At 39.2% G+C, this 15,554-nt stretch overlaps 1 protein-coding gene across 1 annotated transcript in view; it reads right to left on the reverse strand.

The window, feature by feature from the left end:
• Positions 1 to 14,365, reverse strand: part of LOC148363618 (sodium- and chloride-dependent taurine transporter-like) — a 51,613-nt gene extending 37,248 nt beyond the window's left edge. Inside the window, exon 1 of the mRNA XM_088337577.1 lies at positions 14,133 to 14,365. The gene's annotated coding sequence lies outside the window, so the exon portion shown is untranslated. The remainder of the gene's footprint in view (positions 1 to 14,132) is intronic.
• Between the last annotated feature and the right edge of the window lie 1,189 nt (positions 14,366 to 15,554).

Below are 15,554 nucleotides of genomic sequence, written 5' to 3' on the forward strand. Positions count from 1 at the left end.
TAAAACATTTCCATTGAGGTTGCAAACCGAATCTCAGGGGGGGAAGAGAATTTCACAGCATCGGGGCCCGGATGGAGAACGCTTTCAAACCAGCGGAACACTTCTTGGCTCTTGGGATCACCAGGAGACCGGCGCTCTCGGAACGAAGGCTTCGGGCCGGGACATAGGGGGAAATTAAATCTGAAAGATATGAGGGAGCAAGTCCATGCATGATTTTGTATAATACCAACAGAACCTTAAAATCACATCTTAAGATAACAGGGAGCCAATGCGGGTTAGCTAAAATCGGGGTATTGAGATCAAACTTGATTGTCTTAGTCAAAAGCCTCACTGCAGCATTTTGTACCAGCTGAAGGCTCTTGATTTTGGACTTCGGGAGCCCGGAGAGTCACCAAATTTAAATATCTTAAATTTGTCATATCAGAAGAAGGGTCAGAACCAGAAATCCTTGCCAGGATAGCTCAAACCACAGTCTTGCTTGCCAGACTTAAACCCATCTGGAGGGATAAGAATATAGCAGAGAAATCAAAGATCAGACCCATGCAAACTCTTGTTACTTATATTCTCCTCTATGCTTGCAAGACACGAACTCTCACAGCAATGCTGAAAAGGAAAATCCAGGCCATGGAGATGCCATGCTACAGGAAACTTCTAGGCTTCTGCTGCATAGCCCATGTGCCAAATGAAACTTTACGCTACACCATCAGAGGGCACTTGGACTCTACGAAGAAATGTTGTCAACTGTGGTATGCCAGTCAAGATCATCAGGACTTCCCAAGATCATTCTCCAGGGCACAGTCCAAGAAGGTAGAAGTAGAGGAGGACGGAAAAAAAAAATGGGTTTAAAAATTTAAGGAAGGGGATTGGTGCCAAATTTTGCCACCACCCAAAAACAGGCCAAGAACCGTCAGCAGTGGGGAAAACCGTCCAAAGTTGCGTCCTCACTGGTGCCCTGACGACCCAAGCGTTTAGGGATCTGTGAAGGTCTACAATCTTGTGGTTTTGGTAAAAGTTTCTCTCTCTGGCTCTCAGGGCCAATAACTTGAGACCTCAGTTTTATCCTGGTTGAGCTGTAATAATCTATGCTATCCATGGCTTAATATCTAAAATGGATTTAAAAGGGTATCTATAGTATTTGGGCTTTCAGGGGACATGGCAACATACTGCATGGTAGTGTTATCTGTGTAACTATGTCAAAAAACATGTATGGTAGGTTGATCAGGGAAAATACATACATATTACAAATACCGAAATTTAAATGCAAATCTAAAATTGGTATAATTGAAAATATCCACATGCATAACCTTCATTTTATTCAATTTTAAAACACTTAAGGACATCACTCCAAATATTTTTCTATCTTCTCCCCAAAAAAATGAGTTCCATGAGCTTGTCAAAGCCATTTAAGATATACAAATTTTCCATAAGAGTCAATTGTTGATCAGTGACATGATCTTTCTGTGTACAGACGCTCCCCTACTTAGGACCATTCGACTTACGAAAAACGGTAGATATGAATATTTTTTTTTCGAAAAATTTCCGGACATTGCTGTAAGTTAGATTTTGTACTGTGTGCACCTTTTTCCGAGTGTAGTGCTTCTTTCAGCCGTTACCGGCGTTTGGCGCTGTGAGGGGGTCCTCCAGCATCCCCCTCAAGAAGAAATCCGTGTACACATTCTATACTGTATCTCCAGTGCGCTAAGAAGTTTGACATTTTTATTGTTTAATATCTCGTGCGTCCATTCAATATGGTTGGTCTAAAGTGTAAAGAAGAGCGAGCCGTTTCATTTGAAAGGAAAGTGAAATATGGAACCTTGATACGGTTGAAAAAAATGATTGGATCCCTTTTTTTGGCCACTTTTTACCACAGGGGTGGGAGTCGCCTAACTCTTGAAGACCAGCTTCCAAAAGTAAGTTAAACTTAGCTTTATTTATCTTTATAGAACATATTATTTTACGAAACATTTATTTTTAGTACAAAACAATACAGGTTACTTATACAAGCCTTAAACATACTTATATAAACCTTAAACATACATTCCATACAAAATATAGCCCTGAAGCAACTTACAAACAAAACTTACTTACGAATGATCGTCCGGAACCTATCTCGTTCGTGAATAGTATTATTATTTGAAAAAATAAAGAAACTTTTAACTAATATAACCTTTTAACTTTTTTATAGTAAGCAATATTCTAAGACAAGCAGCATCGAATCCCTTAAAAACACCCAACATGACAAGTATAAAGGATATTCACTTTTCTGTGCAACAGCAGATGAAATATGTCATGTTTAAAAACACAGAAACTATGATTAAAAATATGTAAAGATCCACAAATATATACAATAAAACACAAACCAATGTTAACTTTTTATAAACTCCACAAATTTAGAGTCAACAGTACAGAAAAAATGCACATTGACCAAAAAGAGTCTCGAAGGAAGCCGGTTCAGAATTAAGGGGGAGCAGGCTCTTGTTATTCATTTCAAAGAGGAGGTTCATAGAGCCTTTACGTTCCCGAACAACACATCGCTAATGCAAACTGATTTGCTGTAAATTACAACGAGGTCTTAAATTTCAGTTTGCCAAATGGTTGATGGAATGAAATGACATTTGTTCTGGGTCCTTGGCATAGATTGGAATGTAAATATACTCTTGATAATAACGTAAATACTATTATAAATAACGCGATAAACTATATCTTTTGCTCGAGTGAAGAAAATATGTGTAGCAAATGAGAAAAGATGACGCAGGACCAGTGACGTGCGGTGAGGTTCATGTCTGGTCAAGGACAGCCAGATTTACAAATAAATTAACCTATATCTTATTCATCTTTTGATTGACAGAGCAAGAAAGCAATGTACATATAAACTGTAGCATTTATTGCCTTAACCGAACTTATAATTAAGGTCAATGGGCTTCTCCTTTTGAATAAACGCATCAATAGATCCTCTATTATGAAAGAACATCTATTCTATGAGAAACAAAATTACTGTTTGACTCTCTTGACTTAAGGTCTGAAACAGTTGTTGTAGTAGAACTATTTTGTTTTATATACTTTTATGGTTTTTAGATTTTACACTACAGTGGAAACTCGGTTTTCGAACGCCTTTCAGTTCGAACAAATCGGTTCTCGACCAAAAAATTTCGAGAAATTCTTGCTTTGCTTTTCGTTCAAAAAATCAGAGTTCGAACGCCGGTACGCTATGGTGCGATGCTGAGCGGCGTACGGGTGTAGATCGTGTAGATTGCCCCCACCCCTCTTGAAGAACTGTTATGACGTGCATGCGCACTGAGTGTTTTAGCCCCTAATTATGCCTCGGAAGAAGGTCGGTGCAAGCAGCAAAGTTGCTACAGGTGAAAAAAGAAGAGTAGTGCATACAACTATTGCATTTAAGAAAAAATAATAGCAAAATATGAAGAAGGTATGCGAGTTTCTGATCTTGCTATACATACAGCATGGCTTCTGCAGACCACCACAAAGGTAAGAAATCCTATTCATAAATATTTTCTTTATCCTTTAACTGCTCACCATTTGTTGTGGAGACCCGGGTGCTAAATGACGTGTAAACGACCTGATTTTTTTTATTTTTACACGTTCATGTTAGCGTAATCTTTCGTACGGAAGATTACGCTAACGCAAATGTACGATTAGCCTGGGTTAGCTTCATGTTTACGTTCTTGGTAAACATTTAGGGTGTTGGAACGGATTAAAACGATTTTACATTACTTTTAATGGGAAAAACGATTTTCCGTGATCGACCAAATCGGTTTTCGAACAGGGTTCTGGAACGAATTATGGTCGAGAACCGAACTTTAAGGTGGGGTGCGTAGTTTGAGGTGTCCTCAAAAAGTTTAAAAATAAATATTTTCTGTATTAAGTATTCGTTAACAATGCCTAACTGAGTTCGAAGAGCTTATCTATATTTTTCCCCTGCACCTATTTGCTTTCATCTAACTTTTATTATAAGTGCACATCAGGCTGAACGGAAGGAGGCGGGGAAGGGGTGATTTCACGTGCGTGCTTTGATTGTTTTCATTTATTCTAGGATGAAAATGGTGAAAGTAAGAAAAATGACGCTTTCAAATACTGTCCAAATGTCAAACCATACCTCCAAAAAGATGAAAGAAGAAGAGTTCATTTACACGCGTTTAAGACTCGTACATGTACGCTGCACCTAAGCATCTTGGCTGAGGCTGTAATGATGATTTTGACCAGAAGGTAGCATGACCAAGGAGGATATTTTTTAAATAAAGAAAAAATGTGACTTTCAACTTTATAGGGAAACCTCAAATGACCTTTAAACAAATACCAAATAACCAGTGGCTTGTAAACAACATGGGCATGCATTGATGCCTTTATTTGTTGGGATAAAAACATTATTTTTATTCAGGATTTTATTGCGACAGTACAATATCTAATACAACCGCAATATTTAAATAATGCAGCAGAGGTCAGTGAAGAGCCAATCTGAGTGAAACACCAAGTAAGCTTTTTGGCTTAAACAGTTGAACCAATGCCTCATTGGTCCATGAGGCTTCACTTTGACCATCACTGGTTCAAGTAAACCCGAGCAGCGTAGGCGACAGTCCAAGAGTTCATCAGGTGGTACCCTAGAAAGGGCTGGCAAGGGTTTGGTACACTGGAATAACAGATGATGGATGGGACGCAACATGAAAGACAATGAACAAGCAGAGAGCCAAGGAGACAGAGTTTTTAAATGGTAACGAGGGAGAGTCGCGATAGGTTGGAAGTCCAGACAAGTGACTGCAGCTGTTAGGATAAAAATTGAACCGAAAATTGAACAAATCAAGGTAAGGTACAGAGAGGTGGAATAAAGGTGAGAGAGACATGGACAGGAAAACCACTGAGAAACAGGAACGGCACGGCGTATTTTACTTACGTGACATAAATCAAAATGTGTGGGTTTTTATAACTGACAGCCTCATACAAAGCTCATGAAAAAGGTTAAGTAAGCTATTGCATATTTTTTGGGGAGCATTAAGAAAGCATCCGTTTCCACAGCATCGCTCGGTGGCAGAGAACCATTGAAAGCGTAAAGTTAATGATACACGAGCATGACCTGCTTCTCAAGGTTAATTTATAACCAAAGCGTGCCCGTGTGCTCAAACAATGCACGGCCATTATGTCTGCGGCCTGTCAAGACTAGGATCGCCGTGAACCGAGACAGGCCGACCCCATGAGGAACTCCAGCAATTCCAAAACGCCTTTGACAATGAAGGGAGAGCACTTTTGTTCACACAAACAGGAAAAAATACTATATTCTCCGGACTATAAGTCTCCCTGCAGTATAAGTCTCACCAGCCAAAAAATGTATAATTAAGAAGAAAAAAACACGTATAAGTCTCATTTTGGGGGATATTTATTTGTTAAAATCCAACACGAAGAACATACATGTCATCTTGAAAGGCAAGTAAAAAATTTAGATAGAGCATGGTATAGTAATGTTACACATACATACATATGTTAGACACTCTCGTCAGTAATGACGTATCATCCATCCATCCATTATCTGCACCGCTTACACTCGGTAGAGTCACTGGGGTGCTAGAGGTCATCCCAGCTATCTTTGGGCAGTGGGCAGGGGACACCCTGAACTGCTTGCCAGCTAGTTGCGGGGCACACAGAGACAGACAACTCACTCGCTCATACACACCTAGGGACCATTTGGACTGGCCCATTAACCTGACATGCAACCCACACAAGAACGGGGAGAATATGCAAACTCCACACAGGAAGGTTCCATCCCATGACCTCAGAACTGTTCCGCACACGCAATAACCACTGCGCTGCCGGGCTGAACCAACGCCCCCCACCCCCGTAAAATATTAAGAGTTATTCTGATAACTTTAGCGAGCATAAAGAACATGAATACCGAACTATCATCTTCACTTCATTTCACTAAATCCAATCAAATGTTCATCCCAGGTGTCACTTTTACTAATGTAATTTATGGCTGTACATCACATGTAACAATTTTATTGGTTCTTGTTTGTTGCATTAAATTACTTCCACCCAAACTAGTGTGCGTTTGCATTTGTGTTAGTGCGTTTGAGTGCGTGTCCCACCACACACACTAAGCTCTTACGTAACCCACTCCACTATTTCAAGGCATGTTTAGTTCCACTGGGCTGAACGACTACACAATTGTTATCATCATCATCTTCCTCCTCTTTCTTGCTCTCTGTAGTCTTTTTTGATTCCGCTCCAAATGACGCGTAACGTTTACGTCACCACTAAACCAACCAGGATTTCGATCAATTAGGATGAAGACAGGAATCACAACTATTGCAATTTTTGAAGTATAAAGCGCACCCAAAAAAAACAAATTGGCCACAAATTTGAACCGCCACTTTATATTCCAATCCATTATATCGCGGGCAAGTCCAGCTTGATGTTGCCCATCCCTCTCCTGGCTCTTTTTTGGTCAGTAGTTTGCTCACATGAAACAGTACTTGTTTCCATGGTTTCCCATGGTTACCAATTATTTGAATGGATAAAGGACATTAGCATGTTTTAACAACAAAAACTAATACTCTTTAAAGTGTATTAACTGGGATGAAATTTGCAAAAATAAATAGGTGTTTGTTTATGTGTTGGGCCAAGTCCATTTTAATGGAATAAAATGTAATACATACAAATAAAATAACCCTGCATTATTTCTAGGGCGAAGCAGTTGGACAAATAGAGAAAATGAAAATACATTTTGAAAAATACAATAAAATAAAAAAGATTCCTTACCACAATTGCATAACAATGTTGGCAACAGAGATCTGACCGAATAGCAAATGTGAGGGCACCAAATCCCAACCAGTAGACCGCTTGGGACAAGGATAGGTGTTCACAATTGCATAATTTTGAATGCAACTAGAATCAAACCTGGATCGTGGCAGGGAGCGCCCCTGATCCTTTCCACTACTTTCCACCACTTTCCAGACACTCTTTATAACATTATTTTAGGTCATGTCAGCAAATATTTTAGAGAGTTTCTCTACTTAATTACTTCCCACAATGCTGTTTTCTTCATTAACTTAAAAAAAACAAATTTCTTCCCACAATGCAATCCTTGTCATTAAGTTCAGAATCTTATGTGTTTCATAATGATTTTACAAGTCAGCTGTACCAGGGACTGGTTTCAGGTCTTACAATATGCTTGCGGCCTGGCCCAATAATAAAATCAACAATTTGGTATCATAACTAAAATAGATGATGATGATAAGACTTGATTCCTTTTCACTTGTCATCCTTGTCACTAGTGGTCCAGTGGATAGGCCAAGGCCCACTCAACGCCACGATCTGGGTCCAATTCCCGTTGCATCCAATGTATATATAATATTAGATATTAGATTTAGGTATTGTCCGACAGAGCAATGAATTCACAACCATGCCATTTTATTTTTTGTGCAACCCTAACCCTCACAGTAGTATTAATTCCATGTACTTTTAGTCAAGTCAAGTCATGTTTATCTGTATAACCCTTAATCACAATCTATCTATCTATCTATCTATCTATCTATCTATCTATCTATCTATCTATCTATCTATCTATCTATCTATCTATCTATCTATCTATCTATCTATCTATCTATCTATCTATCTATCTATCTATCTATCTATCTATCTATCTATCTATCTATCTATCTATCTATCTATCTATCTATCTATCTATCTATCTATCTACCTACCTACCTACCTACCTACCTACCTACCTACCTAACTACCTACCTACCTAAACACCCACCCACCCACCTACCTACCTACCTATTTTCTTACCCTGGTCATATCCCTCGAGAGGGGTGACCGACAGCAAGACAAACACATACACAATAACAAAGAAAATTGAAAAAGGGAAAATTTAGCACACATACACTTTTTTTTGGACCATGGCCAACCCAAATGCCCAAACATCCAAACAAGTTAAGCACCTCGGAACCCAAGTTGGTCATGCCCCTACAAATGAAACGGGACACAACAAAGGGGCTGTGTCACTCGGATCAGGGAGACACAACACCCTGTTCTGTTCAACGGCAGGGCCTGACAGCTTTTACTGGTTTACCCCTGCCGCATCATACAGGCCCCCAGTCCAAACATCCCAATATCCTTTCACAACACCTCTCCACTCATTCCTATCACCAACAAGAACTCTAGCTTCCACTATATCTAGACCTCTTCCTGCAGTGCACTCAAAACAGCATTCATTCACATCAATTTACTTCTGCTCTGTAGATCCTCTTCAACATTCCCTCCTCATCCATCCTTTCCATGTGTCCAAACCAACCGAATACTCTCTTATCCACACGGTTGCTCAGTTCCACTACTACTCCAGTTCTTTCTCCCACGAAGCTACATTTATTGAATACAATTTTTTAGCCAGAGAACATTTGATTAAACATCCATCCCAATGTTATTTTACCTAAAATCAAAAGTCACAGATGCGTTGTTTAGGGCAATATGATTGCAATCACCTTGCAGAAGTTGAAGGAAGCTTTAACTCCTTTTAATAGATATGAAAAGATAAGATATGAAACTGACAGAAAACTACACAAATCAGGTAAAGATTTTCTTTTAAAAAGACAAAAAAAAGAAAGCCTTTAAACAATTTGCACTTAAACGAGTGTTTCAGTGCTACCTTTCTTTTTTTTCTTGTTTGTTTTTACAACTCTACAATTGATTAACACTACAAGAGAATAAATCTTAGTTAGGAAAAAAAAACCTTAACAATCATTTCTTAATGAAATCTTACACGCATGAATCATAATTCTACTGAGCTCAAATTATTTTGACACCGTTCGTGTCCAAAATGGACTAAAAAATCCCAGTACAGTAGAAGGCAGTGTTGCATTGCTTTGAAACTGTGAGCAGCACAGCTTTTAAGTTGAAGATCATTCGAGGTGTTAAAAAGGTATACATGTATACAATTAAATCTGGATAATAGTCTCTACACAAGAGATGCAGAAAATTTCAGACTATTGGATGGATCACAATTCTTATGTTAACAAATCTGAATCGATGTATGTGTATGAAAATTTTGATTGTTGAAATACGTCATACGAAAATAAAAACAGACATTTATGAGTTAAAGAGCACACTGTCATTCTGGCCAGGGAAAGAAATCCGGCATTTGCGCAGTAAAAAGATAAGCGAACAGCTTCTCGTTCAATCATAGAAGTTTTAAAGCAGTTCGCCTTAAACAATGTTGACTGCAGAACACAATTAGATAAAACCAAATCATATATCACCTGTGTAAAACTAAAATATAAGCCCACAGAGGCATTTGAGTGACAGCCGGCTGACTGCATTTGCTGCCTTTACCATTGATCAACCACAAATCTGCAAGCTTTGTCAGGAACAAGATGTTATTCTACTTAAGGTCGAAGAAATGGACGCAAGGGTCAACTACAATCGCACTTATCGGGACGTGGCGCTTTGATGTCTCTCTTAATGGAATCGTTTTTTTATTACTGTAACTGCGCTTTTTTACCAGATAGGGGTTAGAAAACAATGTATTACCCCTGAATATCTTTGTATCTGAAGAGTAAATAAAAATACTAAGGGAATATTTTTTCATTTAAAATAGAAAAAGAAAAAAAACGTAAAGGATGGATGGATGGATGGATGGATGGATGGATGGATGGATGGATGGATGGATGGAAGAATAAGACCACAGAGTAATAAGTACAGATGCTCCCCTACTTACAACCATTCGACTTACGAAAAACGGTAGATGCGAAAGAAAATTTCGGGATGTCGAAAAATATCTGGACATTGCTGTAAGTTACATGTTAAGTTCCTTTTCCTAGTTCATGTGTAAACATTCTATACTGCATCTCCAGTGCACTAAGAACTTTGACATTTTTATTATTTAATATCTTGTGCATGAATTCAATATAGTTGGTGTAAAGTAAAGTGTAAAGAAGAGGGGAGACGTTTATTTTGAATTTAAAGTGGAATCAGAAAGTTTGATGCCGTTGAGAAAATGGTTGGATCGCTTTTTTACCACAGAGGAGGAAGTCGCCTTCCTTTTGAAGCTCATCTTCCAAAAGTAAAAACTTAACTTTACTTATCTTTATAGAGCATACTCATCTCATCTCATTAGCTACACCGCTTATCCTCAGTAGGGTCGCGGGGGTGCTGGAGCCCATCCCAGCAATCATCGGGCAGTGGGCAGGGGACACCCTGAACCGGTTGCCAGCCAATCACAGGGCACACAGGGACAGACAACTCACTCGCTCATTCACACCTAGGGACAATTTGGACCGGCCAATTCACCTGAAATGCATGTTTTTGGAATGTGGGAGGAAACCGGAGTGCCCGGAGGAAACCCACGCAAGCACGGGGAGAACATACAAACTCCGCACAGGAAGTCTGGAGCTGGATTTGAACCCACGCAGGAGGTTCCCAAGACATGAACTGTGCCGCACATGCGCTAACCACTGCCCCGCCGTGCTGCCACTATAGAGCATACTATTTTATGAAATGATTATTTTTAGTACAAAAGAATACAGGTTACTTATACAAGAATTAAATATATAAAATAAAGCATTGAAGCAACTTACGAACACAAATTCAACTTACGAAACGATCAACCAGAACTCACCATAAGGCATAAAGGCATCGTCTGAAATTCTGTATTCTGACCTGAATATTCTAAATTGTTAATACTATGAACAGAATAGAATAGAATAAAGAGACATTTGTACAGGTTTAAATAAGTAACAATAATTTAAATCCCAGGTGTCTAAATGATTCCTGTAGTGGCCACGTACAGAAAAACTATTACTATTACAGCTAATGCCAAATTGATTATTTTGGTGAAACAAAATTATATTAAAAGATTTAAGGACAACATTTGAGTAGAAAATAAATAATGAAAGTACAGTTGGAAAAAAAATCATTTTAATGTGACTCACAACAACACAATCATCTTGGAGATCCTCTTCTATCTCCTGCTGGATCATGGACTTTCTTTTCAACCTCCAACAGTCTGTAACACTCGGCCACCAAGTTTTTTTCCACCCTTACACTGAGCACCAACTGCTGGTCTACCAACAACAATGCTGCGGTAGGGAAGGCCCAGTAGCAACTCCTCATCCTGAGAATTCTCAGGAAATACAACCTGGAAGAGAAGCTACTGCTGTCTTTCTACAGAGCCACGGTGGAGAGCATCACAGTGTGGTTTGATGAGAGAAAAACCTTTTAGAGTCATCAACACAACCCAGAAAATAATTGGCTGTTCCCTTCAGTCTGGAGGACCTTTCGGGCTTGGGATACCAACCACATTATAAAAGATTCCTCTCAAACACCTCTTTTACCAGCTGCGCTCTGGCAGACGCTATTGGTCCCTTATAATAAGGACTCACAGGCTCAGAGACTGTTTTTCTCTATGGCTGCCATCACCCCAAAAAAGCCCATGAGACTGCCACCTATGTCTGGAAAAAAATGTGTTTTCTTATTTTATTTCTTGAAGGGAACTGGCGATCCAAGATGCTGAAGTTAAAAAAAACTTCAAGTCTGACACATCAATATAGTCATAAAATTGGCTAAGAAATTGGTCAGTTAACTACTTAAGCTAAGTGTTGGAGCTATGTGTGTGTGTTACCCTTTTGTCAGGTGACACAGTATGACTCCTTGTGACTGGTGCAACAGTCAAGGCACAAGATGACTCAGAAGACCCTCCCATCCCAGGGACACACAACCCCCACAATGCTGCTTATAATCATCCATGCACCCCACCCCCAATCCCACATCTCAACGATCAAAGTTTTAGCATGACAAAGGTGTCTTCGGGGGGCACACAAATGAAAGGCTGAATAAAAGTTTACATATTGCAGAAATGCGCATATGCATAACAAAAAGCTTCTCTTTTGTGGTTTAAGAGTAAACAGCCCAAATATTTCATGTCAAGTTTGATCATTTTAATTTCAGAAGTCATTCATTTTCAATCAACTAAAACATTGTGTTTGGAATGGAGGGTGAAATTGTGCTTCCTTGGAGTTTTAACCTTAGTTCCTAGGGTTTGGTGTAATGCATTCATACAAATAAAAAAAAAGATAGAAATACATCTTCAAAACATTGAGGTATTGTTTTTTTGGGGGTCAGAGAGACCAAAGGGGGCAGATCAATTAAATAATAAGCATGTTTTGCTTCTGTTTTGTGCCAACATTGGTATGTGCATATATGTCACATCATGGGTTACTCTGAAAATGTTAATGCTCTACGTTAGCTTGTTGAAGGTATTTGCCATTGTGTGTTAACAATAAGCTGTTGTTGCTGTACGTCAAATCTGAAATGCTTACAAGTTAAGGGTTACAGAGAGGCAAAGTTGAACAGAATGAGTGGGTGATAAGGAGAGAGAGAAATAATAAGAAATAGAGAGCGGGTGAAAGCGCGAGGAAGGAAAAAGGGGGTAATAGAGAGATGAAGAAGAGAGTGAGAGACAACGAGAACGTAGAGAGAGAAAAAGAGAGAGAAATGGAACATATAAAGAGAGAGACACAAAGAAAGAGAAAATGGAGATATGAAAAAGGGGGGCGACTAAGAGAAAGAAAAGGGAGAGGGAGAGAGCGCCCGTGAAACAGCAAGGTGCAAGAGAGAACATGAAAAAAGACAGAGCAGGGAAATAAACATGGGTAAAGAGAGGGAAGAAGAGAGTGAGGACAAAGTAAAAGAGTTGTGAGAGAGGAAGGTGACAAAGAGAGAGAGTGAGAAATATAGAAAGAGAGGGGGGTAGAGAGGGGGAGTAAGGCAATTGGGAAAAGGGGGGGGTGAAGGAGAAAGGAAGAAAAAGATAGGTACAAAGAGAAGAATTAAAGAAAAACAGTCACAGATAGAAAGAATGGGAGAGAGAGAAAAGATAGACAATATTTGGAGAATGGGGTGAGACCGGTAAAGGATGTGACAGGAATAAGGGAGGTAGAAGAGAGAGTGAAACTGAGAGCCAGGGTGAGAGAGGTGGATAGAGAGTAATAAAACGAGATAGAGATAATAGGAAAATAAGGGAGATAGGGAGAGAGAGTGGGGAACGAGAGAGAAAACTGGAGCAAGAAAGAAATGAGATTGAATGGAAGAAAAAGGAGACACAGACACAGAGACTGAATGAGACCAAAAAAGAAAGACGGGCAGGGGGTGAGACAGAGAAGGGGAGCAAGAGGGACAGAAAGAGAGGGAAGAGAGAAAACGCAAGAATAAGAGACATAGAGGACTGAAATGAAAGGGGAGAGAGAAATAACGAAAACGGAGAGAGAAAAGTAGGGGGGTGTAAGAGAGAGAGAACAGGGGTGAGATAGGGGCGGAGAATTGGAAAACGACACTATAAAAGAAATACAGAGCGACGTATGAGCCACGGAGATGAAAAAAAAAACCTTATCAAAATAAGAATATGAAGGGGGAATCAAAACATGAAAATACAGGACACACAAAACGCCAAACTCAGTAAGATAGAAAATACTTGCAAATGTATTTAAATAACAGATGAAGCAAAAAAAAAGGAGTGCGTTTGTGAAGCGCCCCCCTTTCCCTCCTCCATACCTATGGCTTCGAATGTGCGTATTAGCCTGATTTATTAGACGCACTTAAACACAACCATCATCAGCGTCAAAAAAGGTCGTAAAACACGACTATAATTAAATGACAATACGAAAAACTATTTGCTCAATGGGGACAAGGACGGCAAATAAGGTCGTGTGAGAAAATCATCGCTATTAAATGAGACAGGTGGAGAAAAAACGATTTTCCAGATTGAATGAATACAAAAGCAGCGCGTGTTGCATTCAAAGCCAACCCCCCACACCACCACCGCCACCACAACCACCACCACCACCACCAAAAAAAAAGACAAGAGACGCTCAAATGAAGAGGAGCGGCGCGCGTTGCGTTCAATGTCACCCCCGCCAAAAAGAAACGACATTGTCAAATGAATGGACCACCAAAAACTATGCAGCATTCAATGTCACATCAACAAACACAATAAAGAGTCAAACATTTGATGTCACTTCTTAAAAACGATACAAATACAACCGTTCGAAAGTCTCACCTTTAGGCATTGAAACACGCACATAAAGATGTTATAAATAAAAGCACACAGGAGGAGAAAGGATGGATGCACTTACCTGCCTATGAACGAATTCTAAATGCGCCTAAGGCTGTTGTTATTTTCGTTGTTGTCTTAAAAATGTAAAAAGCCAAAGAAAAATTGTCCCTCTTTGTCCTTTGGTTAGTGTCCAGACTGTGTGAGCGTCTTCCCAAAAAACGAGTCCTCCTTATAAGCTCCACTGTGTGAACTTTGTCTCCTCCGATTTGGGGGGGCCGGAGTGATACCATCGCGAGTGGAAAATCACCGGTCTCCCCCTCCTCCCACCCCTTCCTCCCTTTCCTCCCCTTCCTCCTCCTTCCTCCCTCCATCCTCCTCCTCACGGAGCAACAGGAGAGCTGCGGCGCGTTCGCGGCTTCGCGGAATCCCTGCTGTGATGTGACGAGTTCTTGTGCTTGGATGAAGAGAATTATGATTTACGAGATGCACCTGAACGCCCCATTTAGAGGCCGAGATGCCGCTGCTGGATGACCGCCATTGGCAGGTGCACGGTACCAGAAGGGACAAAAATGCGATGAATCCAAAAGTAATAATGAAATCGAAACAGATGAAAACAGAAAAATAAATAAATGATAAATAGAAAAATGCATAAATACCTTAATACACAAATAACAAATTTCTTTATAGGAGAAAAGTATTAAACTTATGTTAGTGGAATGTGTTAGTATTTATGACTGTTCAAGATTTAGGTATTCGTATTGGTATCGGTATTGGTATTGGTAAAGGTATTGAACTGAAACAATGTGAGTTTGAACATCCCTAGAACTACTTTCAAGGGTTGGAGGACAGACGCAGAGACAGATGGACAGACAGACAGACAGACAGACAGACAGATAGGCGGATAGATAAATAGATAGATAGATAGATAGATAGATAGATAGATAGATAGATAGATAGATAGATAGATAGATAGATAGATAGATAGATAGATAGATAGATAGATAGATAGATAGATAGATAGATAGATAGATAGATAGATAGATAGATAGATAGATAGATAGATAGATAGATAGATAGATAGATAGATAGATAGATAGATAGATAGATAGATAGATAGATAGATAGATAGATAGATAGATAGATAGATAGATAGATAGATAGATTACATACATATAAATGTTAAACTGTAACCCTTTAAGAAAAATACAAATATATGTCATTAAAAATGTTTCTTTTCTGTGTTGAACAAGTTGTCAGTATTTTGTCCACGTCTGCATGAAAGAATTGTTAACATTTTTGTGTAGGTTCAAATGAACAAAACACAAGGTATTATCAAAATGTAATTAAAAAATACATTTCAGGTTCTGAAAGACACCTAAGACATTCTTACAAACCTGTTGTAGTGTATTTATTTATAAAATTGGTGTTTGCAACTTCAAAGTATTCTACTTGATGACGCTGTCTTTTGGCTGAACACATCATTGCGGCTCCTTTTTTTGCG

Source organism: Urocampus carinirostris, chromosome 6 (genome assembly GCF_059441175.1).
Source record: "Urocampus carinirostris isolate Australia breed hairy pipefish chromosome 6, RoL_Ucar_1.0, whole genome shotgun sequence".
In the NCBI taxonomy this organism is placed as follows: Eukaryota; Metazoa; Chordata; class Actinopteri; order Syngnathiformes; family Syngnathidae; genus Urocampus; species Urocampus carinirostris.